General features: G+C 43.0%; 1 protein-coding gene and 1 long non-coding RNA gene across 2 annotated transcripts in view; one reads left to right on the top strand and one right to left on the bottom strand.

Annotated features, from left to right (window-relative positions):
* Positions 1 to 22,044, bottom strand: part of LOC134076242 (uncharacterized) — a 71,050-nt gene that overhangs the window by 12,224 nt on the left and 36,782 nt on the right. The gene's annotated exons all lie outside the window — the stretch shown is intronic.
* On the top strand, positions 726 to 1,747 carry LOC134076241 (uncharacterized). Its single transcript, XR_009938572.1, has 3 exons — positions 726 to 787; positions 868 to 919; positions 1,542 to 1,747. It is a non-coding gene; the product is annotated as an uncharacterized LOC134076241 (long non-coding RNA).

Below are 22,044 nucleotides of genomic sequence, written 5' to 3'. Positions count from 1 at the left end.
GTATGGGGGTCCTCCTCCAGAAAATGTTTAATTTTTAAGATGCAATTTCCTGTATTCTAGTCCATTTATAGTGTGACCTGCTGGACATTGGCAAATTCTAAATTTCTTCCAATTCATGTACATTTTATGTGTCACTAACATTTTAGATCATGTCTACATTGAGTTGCTAAAATTGATCCCAGTTCAGAGTAGCATTATCACTTAAATATACTAAATATCTATCAGATCTGAATTAGTGAACCAGACATCAATTGTAATGCATTCAACGATGACTTGTAATAATTACCAATCTAGCCAAGTTAAATGGAACCAACAAAAAAAGTTGAGACTTTTTGCTTTCACTCTGGAATTCTACCACCATAGGCTACAGTAGCCTAGAACAGAAACTTTAATTGTTGGTGGGATACTTTGTAGCTCAGTCTCAGTCTTACGTTCTACCTTTAAACATGTGTAGCAGGATGAAATGGCCTGGTTCACGCCTTTTCATCTGAGTGTAGATTGCCATGCTGTGAGTGGCTCTTGGCAGCCGGACGAGAGCCAACCACACTAAGCCAAGTCGCTATAATTGCAGACTTTTGTTTTGATGAGCTACGTCATTGACTCGCGACGTCTGTTTGTGTACCCGACTCTCGCCGCAGCCGCAGGTAGGACTGATGCTCTATGTGTTTTTAAGTGTTACTAGTTACTGAGTGAAACTGTTTATTTATTTGGAGTGCTCTTGTCATAGAATCCCCCTGTGCCGTATCAGCCTTCCACCAGCTGAGTGTACGTTCAGTGTAATTTCTTGGTAGGTTACTTTGGCCGCTACGTTTTCTAGATCATGCCAATCGGTTTCATTCCCGTAGTAAACTGAACCTTTGACTCTAGGAACTCACGCCGTCAGTGCTGTGACTCTGTGAATCCAGACTCTACATCATGGGTATGTTTGTTGCATTTATTGCACGGGTTTCGTATCTCACATAAATAGGTGTTTTAAGCAGATACTCTGTGTATTCCAGGGATCGCCATTTAACAGGGGAGCGGCCACCAATTGGCTACAATCAGTCTTTGAACACTGCTGCTTTGCTTACGCTGCGTTTAGCCCACGACTGCTTCACCGTGCCCGCCTCTTCGGGTAACCTAATGTTGCAGAGCTAGCTTGCTATCCGCTAGCGAGGTTGCTGAGGGAGGCCTGGGCTAACATTGCAGGCTATACACTGTGCTTTGTGTCCTATCTGTCCTTTTTGTGAACGACTGTGAATTTGACTTGTGCTTAACTAACCGACAACACTTTGTTTGGCCGCTTTCATGCGACTTTAGCGTGGTCCTGTTCCCCGTGTGTGTCATTGTCTTCTGCAGCCTTGACTGGAGGCTTTTTCCTGCCGTTGTTGATTGCAAGTACTCCATTTTGTATATTTGTTTTGCTATTGCTGGGGGGAGACTGAGTTTGCTGATCCTCAGAGTGGCAGTTTGTTTTCTTTATTTATTGTTTGATTATTTTCCTTAAGTTGTGTGTATGAGTCTGCCCTGTTTGTAACTCTTGTCTCTCTCCCTCTGCTTAGGTGCTGAGAGCTGCCAGTGGGGGCAGCCTTGTGGTGACGGGTTTCCAGCTGTGTGTGGTGTGGCTGCTTGACTCTCACTGAGTGTGACCTTTGCCCTTCTCGTGGGTTGGAGTGACCAAGGCACGTGTGATTGTGGTGTATTCTGGTTCATTGAAGGACCTGCTGACCTCCCACTGGTAAGCCTCAGCCCTGGCCTTTTCCCTGTATGTGTGTTGATGTGTGTTGATGTGTGTTGAAGTATGTTGATGTACGTTGTTGTGTGTTGATGCGTGTGCAATTCCCTCTCGTACGGACTGTTTAATTGTCATTATAACCCGTAGTGGTTTGGTGCATGTGCCTACATTTTGTACTTGGTGTGCAGTTCATCCAACCTGTGTGCATTTGACCTAATGTTTGCTGTGCGAAATCTAACCTGACCCCTGGGTGATGGTTGTTTTTTTATGAAATGTGTGCAATTGACAGTGTGAATAATAAATGAATTGTATTTTTATATTGAGTCACGTCTCTGGCCTCTCCATGTACGAACCTGAGTGTCCTATTTGAAGAATAGTGTGAATCAACCAATTCTTTGGGTGAAAGTCCCTCAGTGGCGTAGTCAGCTCTTATTTTCAGGCTTAAAAGCCTCAAAACATTATACCACCTGCCACACATGCAAAACAAAAGCGTAGCCTATTCTTTGTGCCTAGGCTAGCTACACAGCGGAATAATAATTCTAAAGATGAACAGATGCTCAGACGTTTGTCTCTTCAGCCACCTTGTGACATTGTCTATTTGCAGAACCGCACACTACAAAACTATTCTTTCGTGTGAGTGAGGATGCATTCATACATCACTCTCAATAAGATGACCTAAAAAGTTGAACAACATTGCGTTCGCCATGAGCCGCTACGGTAGCCTATCCTTTCCAATTACATTATGGCAACATTGGCAAGTTTGTTCAGAAACAGCTGGAGTGAACAGCTCTCGCTAGCGGGCTAGGAACCTTCACTTTAGCAAACAAGGGAGACTGGGCGTTTCAGGTTTGAGTATAAATGTACTCTTTCTAATTCATCAACGTTTTGTCCTCTTAATAAAGCCGACGTCCCTTAAATCAAACTTTGCTTGTCGCTTGGCCATGATGCTGCTGAATGAAATCACCTGTCGTGCGTATAGACAGTAAAAGAAGGCTGCATGCTTCGCTGATTGCCGTGACAATAGGAGGAGCATGCCCCTCGTCCACAGTATTTTAGCCTCGATGTGCGCAAAAGCTAAATGTTGAAAATGAAATAGTGGTGATATTTCCACACTCATTGAAAAATTACAGGGGATGGGGAGGGGGATGGCCGTTTCAGAGGGGGGATGATTTTGACCATATCAATTCCAAAGGGGGATGCCATCCCTCCTCATCCCACCTCAACTCGACTACTGCCTGTAGGGAACCATCACTATACACAATTTACAGCCATCCTTATTGTATGCTGTTGGCATGATTGTTGTTGATTGATGACATGTTGTGATGTGTGCTTTTTGACACGTTGCTTCGCCAATTAAAAGTTTCTTGTTCAGTTCATTATAAAGCTACTCACTAATCGGAATGACAGAGATGGTGTAGTCCGTTCCTATTCCAACTGAACAGCAACGTAAACAGTCAATCTGGGGTGCGTTTCTAGAAAGCCTTGTAGACTAACTTGCATCGCAACCTTGGGTAGTTAATTCTTGGATTTGGTGTTTCTAGAAAAGGTCAATCTTGCTACTAGTGTAAATTTGCGTGTTGGTTTGCATTTTGATAGGCTGCTATTATGGACTTCACAAACCCTGCAAATGAGCACACCGATCATTGGTGCTGTGGTTAAAGGAGAATTCCGGTGTGAAATTGAGCTTAACTGTACCGAAACATGTTAAGGTGTACTCACACGTGTTTTAGACGCACTTTCACTCACCCCCAGCATTCCGAACTCCTCCGTTTTCAGCCTAGCTTACAGTAGGCTTGAATCTATTCGATTGGGCATTACGTAGCCTATGCAGCTAAATCGCTATTTTTAAACCATTAAAAAGGTTCCAAGTAACTCCACACTGCATTGGTAGACTTCTGAGGGTCCTGACATTTAAAACGAGATACTGAGAACTTTGGAAATGCACAGGAAGTTTATTAAAAAAAGACTGTTTACAAGCAGTGCCTTCATAGAATCTCTCCGCTGGGCGCCATCTTGGAATCAAGTCGCGATAAGCCGACTGACGAGCACGAACGAACAGGAAGGACAGGGGAACATATTGCTAAAGTAATTCCATAGGAAATATATAGTTATACTGTCTACATGAGCATGATGAGTAACAAAGCTCAAAATGTTTGCAATATGTCCCCCTGTCTTTCCTGTTCGTTTGTGCTCGTCAGTCGCGACTTCACCACAAGATGGCGCCCAGCGGAGAGATTCTATGAAGGTACTGCTTGAATAAACAGTCTTTTTTAATAAACTTCCTGTGCACTTCCAAAGTTCTAAGTATCTCGTTTTAAATGTCAGGACCCTCTAAAGTCAACCAATGCAGTGTGGAGTTACTTGGAACCTTTTTAATGGTTTAAAAATAGCTATTTAGCTGCATAGGCTACATAATGCCCAATCTAATAGATTCAAGCCTACTGTAAGCTAGGCTGAAAACGGAGGAGTTCGGAATGCTGGGGGTGAGTGAAAGTGCGTCTAAAACACGTGTGAGTACACCTTAACATGTTTCGGTACAGTTAAGCTCAATTTCACACCGGAATTCTCCTTTAAGGCAGATGGCTTGTCAATTAAATGTTGTAGGTTCTAATGCCGTATGCAATAAACATACTTTTGTGTCTGACTACATGCAGTGAAATGTGGAAATAACCCTACTAAATGATGCCGTGGAACTATTATTTAAACTGATGTCGTGTTCCTAATGGTCTTTCGATGTAAAGCAATTATATGGGCACACCTGTTGTGTGTCGTAGGCCTACTCTTACTCAAAAGTGATATGGAGAGCTAAGATGCAAACTTTGCATGTGCACAGTACCAACAAGCTACTGCTGAGCCACAAGATAGATAGTATAATTTTGCAATAATTGTGATTTGTCTAGGCCATACATTTACCCATGTTTTAACACAAATAATGCCATATATTTGTCAGCTTCAGTAAATTGTTTCATGCCACTGAAGGGGTCTGGATTGCAAAGGAAGAGGACTCCCAGCGAATCGACCAATTAGGATGATCTCACTGCCGAGTATGGAAGGCAAAATCTTGAAGCAAGGCGGCTATCTGACTTCCTCTCAGGCAACATCTATCTATCTATCTATCTATTAATGCAAGGAACGTCTGTCTGTGTCACTCTGTCTGTCTGTCTGTCTGTCTGTGTGTGTGTTCCACGCATAACTCTCAAACCACTCATCCAACTGACCTAACATTTGACACATGTATTGCTAATGTCATGCATGAGTGCAGTGCAAAGTTTGGTCATGTTCGGACAAAAAATGACAAAGATATCGTTAAATTAAGCAAAATACACTTCTACCGCAATCCCACAATTCTACCGCTCTCCGCACTAGCCACTCCCCTACTCATCTCACTCTCACTCCAGCATAGAAACAACATTCATGGAAATTACGATGTCTCACTTTAACAACGGACTGTTTCAAGATTGTTGATCTTGGATAAACATGCTGAATGCTGCACCCATGTTGGTAAGCAGTCACGTAATGTTGCATAGGCTACTACATCAACAACTGCGGTTGCCTACTGCCCTAGCGGTTCGGGTGCCTGATCAGGTTGCTGATCTTGCAAAAATATGCCGACACACACACGTCGGTAGCATTCTGTTAAAAAAAATGCATTTAAAACAGCCGTTCTTGACTCTATCTGGACATTGGCTATGGGTAGGCTATAACATTCATTCAAACATCACTTCCGAGTTAATAGTAGGCTACTGGCATGGCCATGTCGTGCGGTTAGCTTTAATTTCCCAACAACAGCAAAAACGCACGGGTATGTAATGCCTCTAATATCGCTTTTCCCCTTCACTTTGCAGAGTCAGTCAGAACCGCTACTAACTGCACGGGTCTGATTCTACATCATCGCCAATCTAACATGATCTACATGCATCAACGTCATTGGGCAACACGTTTCTTTGAAAACATTGTTTGAACGGGCACTGCACTAGTCTACATAAACACATAAACACTGCACTAGTCTACATAAACTGCACTAGTCTACATAAACACAAAAGGGAGGGATGGGTACCGTGGTGTCAGCTCATCTGGGAGGCACGGGAGAACAAGAGAGACGGTGGTGACTGGCGGTGCTTTGGCTAGACCTAGCCAACGTGTACGGTTCCATCCCCTGCAAATTGGTTCAGACAACCATGACCAAATACCATGTTGCAGACCTGGGGCCTCATTTCTAAACGATGCGTACGCACACAAGAGAATGCGTACGCCTCTTTCTACGCATGCTTTGGTATTTATAAAAAGTGAACTTGACGGTAAAATGTGCGCACCTCCACGCAAGCTCTTACCCATGCGTACGCACAGAAAAAAAGGAAAAGCAGAAAGTGCAACCTCAGGAGAAAACGGAGACGACAACAAATTGGTTCAATCATCGAAGTTTAACACAAACATAACATCGCACAATGACGCACATCAAAGACATAACTGATTCTGTTCAAAATCTAAAACGTGGTTGATTGTTGTTTGGTGCGCCCGTTACAAACTCCATCTTATTTGAGGCAAGAAAGTAGCCTGGGTGTTCCCATCCTGCCTTGCGCTGTGATTTCTTTCACGCTGCCAAAGATCATTAAGGGCGGAGCAAGATACTTCATGAGAAGCCACTTCCTGGAACCCGAATCGCAAGAGGGAGGGGGGGTAAAATCCCCCTTTATGCAGAGCTGTTCCATTGAAGTCTATGGACATGACACACCCCCTTTATGCAGAGGAAGTGATCCCCGTTTTGCACCCATAGACATGAACTACGACGACGTATCTTGCGCCGCCTTAAGGACCTTTGACGCTGCTAAGGCAGTCTGGAAATGAACACCCACATTTTCGCCTGATGTTGGTGGCCAATCACAGAACAGGGGAGAAAGCAAGACCATGATGAGCTATGCACAGACGCATTTGATAGACATCCGTGGCGCCCAATGAACGGATTTAGGCATTTTTTCAAATACGAGAAAATGAACGTCTGGTTGCCAGACCACCAGTGATGCGCGGGTACGTGTCTGAACGACCCGCCCCGCCCCGCCGTTTACAACTAACCCGACCGCAACTCGGACCGCAAAAAAATATGATTGAAATACTGGACCCGACCCGCTTCCCGACCCGCTTATTGTAGAAAGTAGTTTAACTTAGTCGTAGCGTCATTGAGCTACGCAAAATTGGTATCTCATATGCATGTAAAACAATAATATATATTGCCTAATTGTATATAGCCTATAATTGCTCAGAATTTGGGAAACATGCATTTAGTCTACCTTTTTTTTGTTCCGTGTCAGCATTCATCCAAAAATTAGGCTATTTGACTCAGCATTGAACATAATTAGCCTAAGGATTTTCCTATACAAATTCTGTTTCAGCCGTTCCTCACATGAATGCCTTGAAGCTCTCCCAAGCATGAAATGCAAGCATAGAATATTATTAAGAAACTCTTTATTAACGTCTTCATCAATGGACCAAAACAAAAACCAAAACCCATAGAGCCCGATTGAGTGCGTCATTGCTCCGCTATTATAAATTGCAGCGAGATTAAACCTTTATTGCACGAAAGAGCAGACGTGGGGCTTTCCAACGAGCCACTTTATAAGTTGCGCAAGGACGCACATTGCATGCTCATATAGGCTACCAATTGTAGGCTATATGCCTTGATGGCATTAAATTAAGAAGTATTTCCTGATTTGGGAAACTTTTAGTTCATTTTTCTTTCCATAATACCATTCGATCTTGCTGCAAATTATCAGACTTGAGAAGCACGCATTGCATGTCAAGTGTAGCCGAGGGTCTGTCTACGCAGAAACAACAAGTGCATTTCTACATGTTCGTGACAAAATGTGGGGGATAGAATCGCGTTTCAGTGGGAATGCTGCAAATTATTTCTTTATAAATGACAAAAAATTAACGGCATATTTTTTTTTACCGACCCGACCAAACATGACCCGCATATCATTAAAAATATTTTTTCTTGACCCATAACCGCGGGTGACCGCGGGTGACCGCGGTCGCCCGCTTGATTTGGATCAGCCCGCGCATCACTGCAGACCACGTCTCATTTGAGAAGTGGTAGGCGCTAGCCAGGCTAGCAAGAAAGACATGTTGATAGGCTATACACAAATATGTTTTGTTAATTATCCACTTATGGCTTTTATGCATGTTGTGTTATTTGTCAGTCATACAACAAAGCTCAAACATGTTGCTTGTTAGCTTGCAAATGGTATACAAGAGAGAGGTACCCGCCAGAATCATGCCATCCCAGTCTCGTTGCAAGTGCTGATTTGCATCGGCTTTCTTGCCACTGGCACTTTTCAGCGAGAACTGGCTGACCGGACTGGGATAGCCAAGTTCAGACGAATTTTGCCAGACGTGTTAGGAGGTGTAATTGCTTCATCACCAAACTACATCAACTTTCTTTACACAGCGGATGAACATGCAAATAAAAATGCGCAATTTGCAACTAAATCCAATTTCCCAAATGTGATCCGTGCTATTGACTGCAATCATATTGCTATAAGAGCACAGAGTGAAAATAAATAACTTGGATTTAAAAGAGAAGGACTTCGAAAGAGCGCATCGTGTCTGATTAAGGAGTGAGACGCACATACACCCTCAAGCAATTATCTTCAAACTGCACCATTTCCAGAAGAAACTTGATGTGGTGTAACTGTTTTAAGTAGAGTAGGATGACGTCAGAGGTCAAACGTGAGTTAGAGTTAGGGAGACTTGCGGTGTGTTCAGGAGGAGACGCACTTGTTGAATTAAACATTCACGCTTTTACAGTTGGACTCCGCGCAAGTTATTTAATAACACGACACTTGAAATCCTGAAAGAGTCCAAGGAGAAACCAGAGGGATGCGACTTCAGAGTGGTTCCAGAAGTCCTGTAGTTAGCGTGAGGGAGAAGCCACGGAAAAGGACCATTTTCAACTTGCGAACTAAAGAAAGGGAAGGTCAGGATGAGCATAGCAGCAGAGGTCGGCAGCTAAAAACGGGACCATGCGCTACGTTTAATATCCAGCCACCGGAATCCTTCGACTTTTCAAAGCCGCAAGAGTGGGATAAATGGATCCGGAGATTCGAAAGATTTCGCCTGGCAAATAACCTAAATGCAAGCTCTGAAGAGAACCAAGTCAATACGTTGATATACTGCATGGGGGACGAAGCGGATGACATCTTATGTGGGCTAACTCTAACGGCTATTCAGAAAGACACTTACAAAGGGGTACGTGATGGCTATCAAAGTTTCTTTGTGGTCAAGAAAAATGTAATTTACGAGCAAGTTTAACATGCGCAAACAGAGAGAAGGAGAGCTAGTAGACTCGTTTGTTACTTCGTTATATGCGCTAGCAGAACATTGTAGCTATGGTGTAGCTACATGACAAGCTTATCCGAGACAGACTCGTTGTTGGACTGTTAGATAACCGGCTGTCCGAACGCATGCAGCTGGACGCAGACCTTACCTTGGACAAAGCTGTTAGAATGGCACGCCAAAGCGAGGAGGTTAAAAAGCAGCAAGTTTCACTGAGGGGTGACACAGGCAAGTGATGCTAAGTCTGTGGATAGGGTCAGAATGCTCAAGACCAGCAAGCCTGCTACAAACAAACCTCAGCACGTAAATAAGCCACACAATGCCCAGAATAGCATAGGGAAAGCGCAGTGTTACAAATGTGGCAGTACTCCATCTCATCCTGCACGAGATTGTCCTGCAAATGAAAGTAAATGCCATGCATGTGGCAAAATGGGTCACTACAGTTGCGTGTGCAGAGCACCAAAATCTGTGCATGAAGTTGAAGAAGAGGAGGATGATGCAATCTTCCTTGGCAGCATCACAGCAAATGGTGAACCATGGACAGTCAGCATAGGCATCCATGACAGCAGTGTGACGTTCAAAATCGATACAGGTGCCGACGTCACAGTCTTGCCACACGCTGTGTTCCTGGAGATATTCAAGAACAATCCAACAACACTCCGAAAAGCAACAAAGCCACTCTTGGGACCAGGTAAGAGTCTGGATGTTGTGGGCGTTGCCAGGCTGCTTCTGAGGAGAGTTAAGAAAGCAGAGATGGAGGACGTATATATGTTGTGCGTAATCTACACACTGCCTTGCTGGGAAGATCCGTGAGCTGTAGGCTGAGGCTGGTTGCCAGACTGGACAGTGTCACTGTGGAGACATTAAAGCAAACCCACCCAAAAATATGCAGCGGACTTGGAGAATTGCGTCAGCCATACGCCATAAAGCTGAAACCAGGGGCTCAACCGTTCTCACTCAAAACACCTAGGAGGATCCCATTGCCATTGATGGGTAAAGTCAAGCAGGAACTGTCCCGCATGGAAGACCTCGGGGTGATATGCAGAATTGAGGAACGGACAGACTGGTGTGCTGGTATCGTGGTGGTGCCAAAGAAAACAGATGCTGTACGCATATGCGTTGATCTCACCAAACTGAACGAGTCAGTACGTCGGGAGAAGTTTATCCTGCCATCAGTGGAGGAGACACTGGGAATGCTGGCTGGAGCCAGAATTTTTAGTAAGCTGGATGCGAATATGGGGTTTTGGCAAATTCCCCTAACAGATGATTCAGTGAAAATGACAACCTTCATCACACCCTTTGGAAGCTTTTTCTTCAAGCGTCGTCCTTTTGGCATAGCATCGGCTCCCGAGCACTTCCAAAACACAATGGTGACAGAGGTCACAGAAGGGCTTGAGGGTGTGGTGTGCCACATAGATGATGTGCTGGTGTGGGGACGTACACAGGCGGAGCATGACCATCGCCTGCATGCTGTGCTGGAGAAGATCCAAAAGGCAGGCATCACCCTGAGCATTGAGAAATGTGACCTGTCAAGGTCAGAGGTGAGCTTTCTAGGCCATGTGGTCTCTGGGACCCTTTCTCGGCATGGTGAGCCAGCTGGGCAAGTTTATCCCACAGCTGGCGTAGAGGGACAAACCCCTGCGAGATCTCCTGTCGAAAAAGAACTGCTGGATGTGGGACACTGAGCAGGCCAAAGCTTTTCAGGATCTGAAGAATGCATTGACGTCGCCACCTGTGTTAGCCATGTACAATCCTAACAGGGAATGCAAGGTTTCAGCAGACGCATCATCATACGGGCTTGGAGGAGTGCTTCTACAAAAGTGGGACGAAGAGTGGAGGCCAATAGCCTACATGTCGCGGTCTCTCACTCCAACCGAGCAGAGATATGCACGAGTGGAAAAGGAGGCATTGGGACTGACCTGGGCCTGCGAGAGGTTTCGCAACTTCCTGATTGGAAAACACTTCCAGTTGGAGACGGATCACAAGCCTCTCTTGAGTCTCCTGGGGTCTCAAGCTCTGGATGCCCTACCTCCTCGGATCCAGCGCTTCAGAATGCGTCTGATGCGCTATTTCTACTCCATATCTCATGTGGCAGGGAAATGTCTGTGGATGGCAGATACACTGTCACGGGCGCCAGTCAAGAGAGCAGAGATACCGGCTGAGAAAGAGCTGTTTGAAGACACTAATATCTACGTAGACATGGTAATGGAGAACTTACCTGCGAGCACCAGTTATCTAGCTGAACTGCGAGACGAGCTGCAGAGGGACAGTGCACGGGTGATTCAGCTGTGTTCAGAAGGATGGCCAGCCCATGGCACTAACGAACCTGCACTTAAGCTGTACTGGCCTGAACGTACTCTTCTCACAGTTCAGCGTGGTCTACTGTTGAAAGGACAAAGACTCGTTATCCCCTCAACAATGAGAAACGATGTTCTTGTCAAGCTGCACGAAGGTCATCAAGGTGTGGTCAAGTGTAGAGAGAGGGCTCAACAGTCAGTATGGTGGCCAGGGCTGAGCCAGCAGCTGAACGAGGTGGTTCTGAACTGCCGGGCATGCTGCCAGGAGAGACAGAACCACAGGGAGCCACTGATGCCAACACCGTATCCAGGCCGACCATGGCAAAAGTGTGGAGCAGACTTGTTCGTCCTAGAGAGCAAAACCTACCTGCTGGTGGTGGACTACGCATCAAGGTACGTGGAGATCGCACTGTTAAGCCATACAACGTCTAAGGATGTGATCACTCACTTCAAGTAAATTTTTGCATGTCATGGGATCTGTGAGACACTGGTCACTGATAACGGGCCACAGTTCTCAGGAGCTGACTTTGCCAACATTGCTGAGTCCTAAGGGTTTCGTCATGTGACCAGCAGTCCAAAATACCCTCAGGGAAATGCTGAAGCTGAGCGGGCAGTACAGACCGTGAAGGGACTCCTGAAAAAGTCAGAGGATCCATATCTTGCCCTTCTTGCATACAGGTCTACCCCACTGCAAAATGGATCAACTTCTCATGGGGAGGAGACTTCGCACCACTGTGCCTATTCTGCCTGCACTGTTAGAGCCTGCTCTTCCGGATGGAGACGCGGTACTGCTGAAGGAGGAGGAGAGGAAGAGGAAAGATGCACAACACTACAATCTGCGACACCGTGCACGGAACCTCAACAGCCTCACTCCTGGACAGGACGTGTGGGTCACAGACCAAAAAGCGGCTGGAGCTGTCATCTGAAGTCACACCACACCTCGTTCATATCTGGTGGAGGGACCCCACGGGATCATCAGGCGAAACCGTCGTCATCTCATCGCCATGCAGCCTCCCCCAGACCAAAGCAACAGTGGTGCAGCTGAGCAGAATCTAGTAGGTGTTCCAGAACGACCTGCAGCAGCATCACCGCAGCAGAATGTTCCAGAGCCACCATCTACAACCAGGTCTGGGAGAGCTGTGGTAAGACCGACCCGATTCAACTTGTCATTTTGCTTATCACAGACTTTACAGAGACCTAGAGACAATCAAAAAAAAAAAGAGACAAATATGTGTTCGATACTGTGATTGAGCCATTTTATTGTTGCATTGTCTGAATGTAAATGTTCACGGTTCAGGGTTAGAGTGAGCATAGACAGTACACAGTGTTTTGTATTGTATTTTGTCATTTCTTGTTCCGAAACCAGGTTAAGTTGCTGTGTGTCTGTTGTGAGTGTGAATGACTCATATAGGAGCAGACCTTCCAGCCACAGGGGCAAAATAATCCCCTAAGGTCCTGCGGAATCAATGGTAGTCTACCCATTGATTCTAGAAAGGGGAGATGTGGTGTGACTGTTTTAAGTAGAGTAGGATGACGTCAGAGGTAGAACGTGAGTTAGAGTTAGGGAGAGTTGCGGTGTGTTCAGGAGGAGACGCACTTGTTGAATTAAACATTCACGCTTTTACAGTTGGACTCCGCGCAAGTTATTTAATAACACGACACTTGAAATCCTGAAAGAGTCCAAGGAGAAACCAGAGGGATGCGACTTCAGAGTGGTTCCGGACATGTCAGCGCAACTTCGGGCGAGAAGAGCAGCGTTTTGGCCGTTAAGTTAACAGCTACATCTACAGAAGATCAAGACGCTCTTCCGAGGCCCAGCTACTCTCTGCCTGGACGACGGAGAAATGCTGGTGCGCTTCGGGACACTGGAAGAGGCCAAGAAGGAAATTCAACGAAAATACCCAACAATAAAGGTGGGAAGCTCGTCTGCAGCTGAATGAGGCCAAGAAGACAGCAGTTGGTATGAGACCTTGATAGGACTTGGACGAGACTAGCCTACAGGTAATGAGTTAAAAAGTAGCCAAGATGATAACATGCAATAACAACGAACTGGCTGTTTATTGACATTACCAAGCTGGCTGCAGCCTATTCCAGCTCAAGCGGTGACAAAAGGAAAAGACTGATGGACTTAGTTGATACGGGTAACATGGATTGAATAATGGGTGTAAATGGAGGGAGGTGAAGTGGGTAAATGTGTGTGTTTGGTTCTATCCTCTGGTACAATTTTACCTGTTCAACTCTTCCTTCCCATTTGTGTTTGGTTTTCGTTATTTGAATCTCTATCTGCAGATGAAAACTAGCCTAAGGCTAACTCTGGTGCAATGCATCAAATGTTCACATTTACGTATAAATTGCACATTGTCCCGTTCAAATAAATTGAAATTGAATTGAAATTGAATATCAGGGAATAGAAAAAGTGAGTAAACTATTTGTTGGGAAAAAAAAGCCTTAGTAATATTGAAGTCATTCTTTGGTATTATTATTAGAATTTACTTTTCGTGTTTCTATTATCAGTATTGTTTGTACTCACTACGATGGTAATGGTGACTTTGATGAGATTATGAGTTATGTAATCATGTCACCACCTCAATTTATGATAAGTCAGGTGAGGGCCTGGAAGAAAAAAAAAGTGAAATAAAAAGAAGATTAATAATTAGTAGAAAGATTGATGTGAAGGGAGGAAGTAAAGGATTAATGAAAGAGTGACTGAGTTTCTATGTAGGAGTGAGTGTCATTTATAGTATATACTGTATATAAAAACCATTGTGTGTACGCCAAAGTGAGTGGGGGTTATAGCTCTAGCAAAGCATGCTCTTATATGGGGAAACCAAGGGGTTAATGTTTGTTTGTGTGTGTGTATGGATGCGTGTGTGGTTGGAGGGTCATGTAAATATATCTTGTATATATCTTGTAATATTTATTATACGGCTCTCTAGAATGTTGAGGGAGCTCCCATTCACTTTGAATGGGCCTCTCCAACGTTCTACCGGTCAGTTATTTTTACATAATGACCGCTCCGAAGGTATAATGACCGCTGCCAATGGCAACGGGTTGACTCCGCTAGTTGTTGCGGAAGCCACGAAACGGTAGCAAGTCATTGCTAAAGACACATTGGAATAAGTTTATTTTCTCGTTTTGGCAAGTAGCCGTATAATAAGCGCGATAATGTATAGAACGCCGGTCATTATCGGAAAATAATTCCCTTCTGGACGAAGCAAAACCCCTTCGCTGCGCGTCGGGGTTCAGTTCATCCTGTCGGGAATTATTTTCCGATAATGACCGGCGTTCTATACATTATCCCTTACATAGGCCTATAAACCTCCTAACTCGGATAGGCTATGTCTTTTTTGAGTAAAATCCAATTAATATTAGACAGATCTCCAACAGGAGTGATTGTTTATGGGGGAGACTTAAGCAGTATTTTCAGCTCTCAGGATAGCTCCACAAAAAAATAGGAAAATTAACCCACCAAAAAAACTTTTGAGATTCTTAGTAGATAATGAACTAGAGGATAGCCTATCTGGAGAACGTTACATCCAAAAACGTTAGATTACACATATTTTGCACACCCTCAAAATAGCTATAGGCTAGTCGAATTGACTACCTATTTATCTCCAGGCTAGATCTGGATAGAATAGTATAAAGCAATATTAAATGAAATTATCATATCAGATCACGCAATAGTAGTAGCCTATGTAGTATGTCACCCAGACAAAACACGTTACACCATAGAATTTGGAGAATGAATAGGAAGCATTTAACAGATAGAATTTCTAAAACATATTAAAAAACATATTGAATTATGGCAGATGCTATTTGCACCCAGGGTGCAAATTATGAACATTACTATTTACCCGGGGTGTCTATAATGGCAGATGCTATTTGCACCCAGTATTTGTAAATAGCGATCACTGTTACACTGTTATTCATGCATAGGGCAAATAGCCATTGTTGCTATTTACACCCAGGTGTCCATAGTCAATAATACTATTTACACCCAGGTGTCCATAGTCAGTAATACTATTTACACCCAGATGTCCAGTCAATAATACTATTTTGTTATACGTCACAGGGTGTAAATAGCTCAGCTATGTGGTCAAGGCTATTTGCACCAGGGGTGCAAAAACCAGGGGTGCAAATAGACACTCACATACTATTTACACCCGGGTGCAAATAATCAACAATACTATTTACACCCGGGTGCAAATAATCCACAATACTATTTACACCCGGGTGCAAATAATCAACATTACTGTTTACACCCGGGTGTGTCTAATCAACAATGCTATTTACACCCGATGTCTAACATCCATGTACACTGTCAATAGGCCTGTAGGCTATTTACCAGCTCTACAGTTTTTAGCTGTTTCGCCATGTCTGGGTAACTTACAATATATGGAAGTGATTCAGGGGCGGAACTATAGGCGGGGCAGGCGGGGCAGCTGCCCCTGGGCCCGGGCCCTTACCGAGGGCGCAAAGGGCCCTTTACACTTCGTCGAAAACGCGAACTCAATCTCCCCGAACCGTAATCTTTCTCTCATCAAATGTGTTGTAGCGCATATCTCTCATTACTGCTCAAATGAATTGGCTAGCCTATTTATATATCTAGCATTTTAGATCTACTATTTTATCATGGTGGGAGTCATGACTCAAAAAATACCAGTGAAATCCCTAAAGCTGTCTTGTAATGTAATAGTTAGTCATGTTCTTTTAAGATAAGCTATGTTGTTATGGCTTGTATTTTTTTTTAATCATGTTTGTGTAATTTTTTAACAACTGCAGTGCATGATGGGTATGATATCTGAAGACTTGTTGAACGTCATCATCAAAATTCCATTGTAGTGAACACGTATATAATAGGCTTGGACTAGGCTAGGCTACGGGAAGTTGGTGGTTTAACTTGTTCTTATGCCAAGCATCAGCCCCGGATCATTCTCACACAATTAACGCAGAATGTATCGTTTTTATGAATGACAATTCCAATAATCGATCAAACGAGAAAGATCATTATACTTTGTGGGCTCTCTCCATGCTCGTGACTTCTGCAAACTAAAGCATAATTTGGAACGAAATTATGAGCATGCAGTAGAGACAGAGAGGCAGGTTCCAGCTTCACTCTTCCGCTGTCAGACCGCATAGCCTATATTTAGGTGTCATTATCTGCCCAGCTAACGACGGAAATTCGAAATAAGATGTGAACAGCAAGTGGCTTCACGTGATGTCCGTTACCGTCCGAAATTCGGCAAGGAATTATCGCAAAATGTGCAGAACATTTGAAAACAGCTATGAGGCAGGTTCCACCTAGCTTGTCATTGTTGACATCTTCTGCCATAAGAATCGTTTTAAGAAAGGTGGCTATAATGATGATGGCAGCAAAAACGAGGGGAGGGGAGGGGAGGTGGCAGATCAGGTTTCCAGTGATTCACCATTTGTAATCTCAGGTTGGTAAGAAGACTATTTTACATTGGCTGCACTCACTGTGAGTAACTTAGCCAATTTATTTATTAGCTAGCCTAATATTTACCATCTGAAGAATGGAGTCACAAATTAGACTATTCTTGTGAATGCACTCAGATAGCTAAGTGGCTACCAGGTTCAAAATGCACGTTTACTTGCAAACAGAAATTTACTGTAAGCTTGGGACCCTCCATTTTCAAAGTAACAAATGAAGGCTGCTTGTAATACTCTAATACAAGTATTGTGATTTCAATATGGTGCAATCAAACGAGCTACAGCTGGTAGAGCCTTCAGCCTTGAGCATGACCTGCAAAACGGCATTATGAGAACCGTTCAGACTCTTCTTAAAGTGACGCACCATTTATCAATATCAATATCACAATTGATCAAAATATCAAATAATACGTAAGCAATTTGCATTACTTTAGTCGCTTGCACATTTTTGTTATCATTCAAATCTTATGATGCGTGTTGGGGGGCGGAGCGGGGGGAGGGGGGGGCCCATCAACCATCTCTGCCCCAGGGCCCTGTGTGCAGTTGTTCCGCCACTGAAGTGATTATACAAATATTAGGCTGATGAGTGGTCATGTGGTAGCTTGATCAAAGGCAAGCTAGTTCAAAGAGTTATTTTCTGAGTTGTCTTCCAGGCAGCGCTGCCACTGTTGACTTAAACTTCTACTCAACTGTACAAAACTGAAATAAAACTAGTTTATCTTTGACAGGTTCAAAAAGCACAAACTCTTATTTGCCGCGAGGTAACGTCATCTAAGAAAAGAGAGAGTCGTTCATACCATGAAAAAAAAGGCATCACCTGAGCAGAGATTCGAACTTTGAATCCCTGAGCCAATGTCTGATCACGTACCCACTACACTACAGCCCGTGAAGAAAATGCGGGAGATATTGCATATAAATTATGATTGCTAGGTAACGGTAAACAAACCAAAAGATCGCATTTTTTTATTTCGCTTACAAACGGACGGGTTTACCCGTTCACTGAGCAAACTTCGTGGAAATTTAGCACCACTTTCCCATCTAAAATATTGTTTCAATAATCCTAAATTGTTAGATTTAGGATTTAGATAGGACATCTCCTGCCAAGATGGTCCGTTTCTTTTGTTGTTACGTCACAGGGTGTAAATAGCTCAGCTATGGGGCCTAGGCTATTTGCACCCGGGGTGCAAATAGACACTCCGTTGAATTATTCATTCAAACTAATGTCAATGTTGGGAACTCTGAAAATAGACCAGAAATTGGTATAATATGGGACACATTTAAAGCATATGGGTGATTCTCACGAAACCGTCAACTGAAATATTTCTGACATAGAATTTTTCAAAATATGTCTATGAACAAATTTATTTTTGAGACTTTTGAATTAAAGTGTAAAGGTGTTGTACATATTAGTTTTCTCACAATATTAGGCTTTTTAATACATATTTATTAATGTTTTTAAGACCAAGTCCATCAGAAATTATCATTACCGCAATAGATCTTTACATGAAATATAACAAAGAAATGTAATTATTTATGCATTTTTTAAAATGGTTCATTAACATTAATACCAAGGTCTATATAAAACAGTTTTTAAAGTTATTATTTAATATAACATATTTTTAGAATTTCTCTTATATAAGGCTGCGAGCTAGATAGGCCTACCGTGCACCCCCCCCACCTCCCAACAAAACCATACTTTTTTGAAAGGTCTGGGTGTGTAGAATATGAATCTGAATGTTAACATTGAAAATTTTGGGATGCACTACCTGTTTTAGCCCTATGAATAGGGAAACCCTAAAAACCGATTATAAGCGATTCTAACACATCAAGATGGTCCTATCAATCAGAACAGCTTTTAAGTGACCTATTACACATTCAAACTTCATATATGAAGACTTAGGTCAAATGTCTACCATGCTGCTTTTTGGTAGGTGTCTTAAATGAACACAGGCAAAGCCTTATATTGATATAATGAGCCCATTTCATGTATAGGCCACAAAGTAGATTCGACTACCATACACCGCCTACCCCCTTTTCTAACAAAATCATGCTTTTGTGAAAGGTTTGGATGTGTACAATATGAATATGCATGTTAACATTGAACATTTTGGGTTGCACTACCTGTTTTAGCCCTATGAATAGGGAAACCCTAAAAACCGATTATAAGCGATTCTAACACATCAAGATGGTCCTAGTCAATCAGAACAGCTTTTAAGTGACCTATTACACACTCAAACTTCACATATGAAGACTTAGGTCAAATATCTATCATGCTGCTTATTGGTAGGTGTCTTAAATTAACATCGGCAAAGCCATATATTGATATAATGAGCCCATTTCATGTATAGGCCACAAAGTAGATACGACTACCATATACCCCCTATCCCGTTTTCTAACAAAATAATGCTTTTGTGAAAGGTTTGGATGTGTACAATATGAATATGAATGTTAACATTGAACATTTTGGGTTGCACTACCTGTTTTAGCCCTATGAATAGGGAAACCCTAAAAACCGATTATAAGCGATTCTAACACATCAAGATGGTCCTAGTCAATCAGAACAGCTTTTAAATGACCTATTACACACTCAAACTTCACATATGAAGACTTAGGTCAAATATCTATCATGCAGCTTATTGGTAGGTGTCTTAAATTAACATAGGCAAAGCCTTATATTGATATAATGAGCCCATTTCATGTATAGGCCACAAAGTAGATATACGACTACCATACACCCCCTATCCCCTTTTCTAACAAAATCATGCTTTTGTGAAATGTTTGGATGTGTAAAATATGAATATGAATGTTAACATTACACATTTTGGGTTGCACTACCTGTTTTAGCCCTATGAATAGGGAAACCCTAAAAAACGATTATAAGCGATTCTAACATATCAAGATGGTCCTAGTCAATCAGAACAGCTTTTAGATGACCTGTTACAGACTCAAAGTTCACATATGAAGACTTAGGTCAAATATCTACCATGCTGCATATTGGTAGGTGTCTAAAATTAACATAGCTAAGGCCTTATATTAATATAGGGAGCTAATTTCATGTATAGGCCACAATCTACTGTAGATACGCCTACCATACACCCTCAATCCCTCTGCTTTGGGGTTTGGGGTGTATGGTAGGCACAAATGCACAATAACTTAATACAAGAGAACTATAAAGCATTCTCATTTCTCTCTCTCTCACACACACACCCCCACACACACACAAATTAACTACAGCATGTACACAGACACTGTAACTACACTGAACAAACTTATAAAAGTAACACTTTTGTTTTATGCCCCCATTTATAATGAGCTGAACTCAAAGAGCTAAGACTTTATACACAAAAGGCCTATTTCACCCAAATATTGTTCATAAATATGTGCTAGTGAGCACTTCTTTTTTGCCAATATAATCCATCCACCTCATAGGTGTGGCCTATTAAGATGTCAGGTGTGCCTTAGGCTGGCAGGCTCACAATAAAAGATCACTCTAAAATGTGTAGATTCATAACACAGCACAATGCCACAGATGTTGCAAGCTTCAAGGGAGCCTACAGTTGGCTGCTTCCTCTGACTGCAGGAATGCTCATTTCTCTACCATAAGCCGTCTCCAAAGGCATTTCAGAGAATTTGGTAGTACTGTATCCAACCAGCCTCACAACAACAGTAGACCATGTGTAACCACACCAGCCCAGGACCTCTACATCTAGCATCTTCACCTCCAAGATCATCTGAGACCCACCACCCGAACAGCTGCTGCAACAATCGGTTCTGCACAAATTATCAGAAGCCGTGTCAGGGAAGCTCATCTGCATGCTCGTCGTCCTTATTGGGGTCTCAACCTGACTGCAGTTTGTCATCGTAACTGACTGGAATGGGCAAATGCTCACATTCGAAGGGGTCTGGCACTTTGGAGATGTGTTCTCTACACAGATGAATCCCGGTTTTCACTGTACAGGACTGATGGCAGACAGCATGTATGGCTTTATGGGATGGGCATACGTGTGTTATGGATAACGAACATAGGTGCATTTTATTGATGCCATCGATCCATAGCATCTCATCCACCACCATCACCTCATGTTGCAGCATGAATGATGATGCACAGCCCCATGTTGCAAGGATCTGTACACAATTCCTGGAAGCTGAAAACATCCCAGTTCTTGCATGGCCAGTATACTCACCAATCATGTCACCCCCATTGAGCATGTTTGGGATGCTCTGGGTCGGCATATACGACAGCATGCTCCAGGTCCTGCCAATATCCAGCAACTTTGCAAGAGGAGTTGAAGAGGAGTGGACCAACATTCCACAGGCCACAATCAACAACCTGATCAACTCTATGCGAAGGAATTATTGACATGCCTAGAACATCGGTGTCAAAAGGCAAAATCACTGTATGTGAAGACAATACAGTGAAACTGCATATTTTAGAGTGGCCTTTCATTGTAGCCAGGCTTAGGCACACCTGTGCAATAATCATGTTGTCTAATCAACATCTTGATATGCCACACCTGTGAGGTGGATGGATTATATTGGTAAAGAAGAAGTGCTCACTAACACAGAGTTGTGAACAATATTTGAGAGAAATGTTGTGAAAGTGGTGTGTTTATAATTTTGTTCAGTGTAGTTATTGTGTGACTGTATGCATGCTGTATTGCACATTTTTGTGTGAGCATGCTGTATAGTTATTTTCCATGCTGTATATGATAGTTCTTGTATAGTCATTGTGTGTGTATGTGCATTCTGGGTAGGAAATGGGCTCATGAAATCAGCATAAGGGGCTGTATTACAACACTTCATGGTCACTTATTTAAAGTTTATTTAAATTTAATAGGCTGTCCTGTCCACATTGGGAGTGTTTTCGTTATCAAATGGATAACGAATGGCACAACAAGGCATTCCTATGTTTCTTAATCAGTAATGGGTGTGTTTCGGGCAAAACATCCTTTAAACTAATGCGAGTGTCATCGGTCATTCCCTTTAAAGGGATATTCCGCCATTTTTGGAAATACGCTCATTTTCCACCTCCCCTCGAGCAAAACAATCGATATTTACCTTGCTCCCATTCATCCAGCCATTCTGTGAGTCTGGCAATACAACTTTTAGCTTCAGCCTAGCATAGATCATTGAATCGGATTAGACCATTAGCTTCTCGCCTGCTAGCTTCATGTTTAAAAGTGACTAAGATTTCTGGTAATTTTCCCAATTAAAACGTGTCTCCTCTCAAGTTAGAAAGTGCAATAAGACCAA

This window comes from Sardina pilchardus, chromosome 3 (assembly GCF_963854185.1).
Source record: "Sardina pilchardus chromosome 3, fSarPil1.1, whole genome shotgun sequence".
In the NCBI taxonomy this organism is placed as follows: Eukaryota; Metazoa; Chordata; class Actinopteri; order Clupeiformes; family Clupeidae; genus Sardina; species Sardina pilchardus.
Note: the sequence above shows the minus strand (reverse complement) of the source record. Positions and strands in the feature narration are given on the sequence as shown.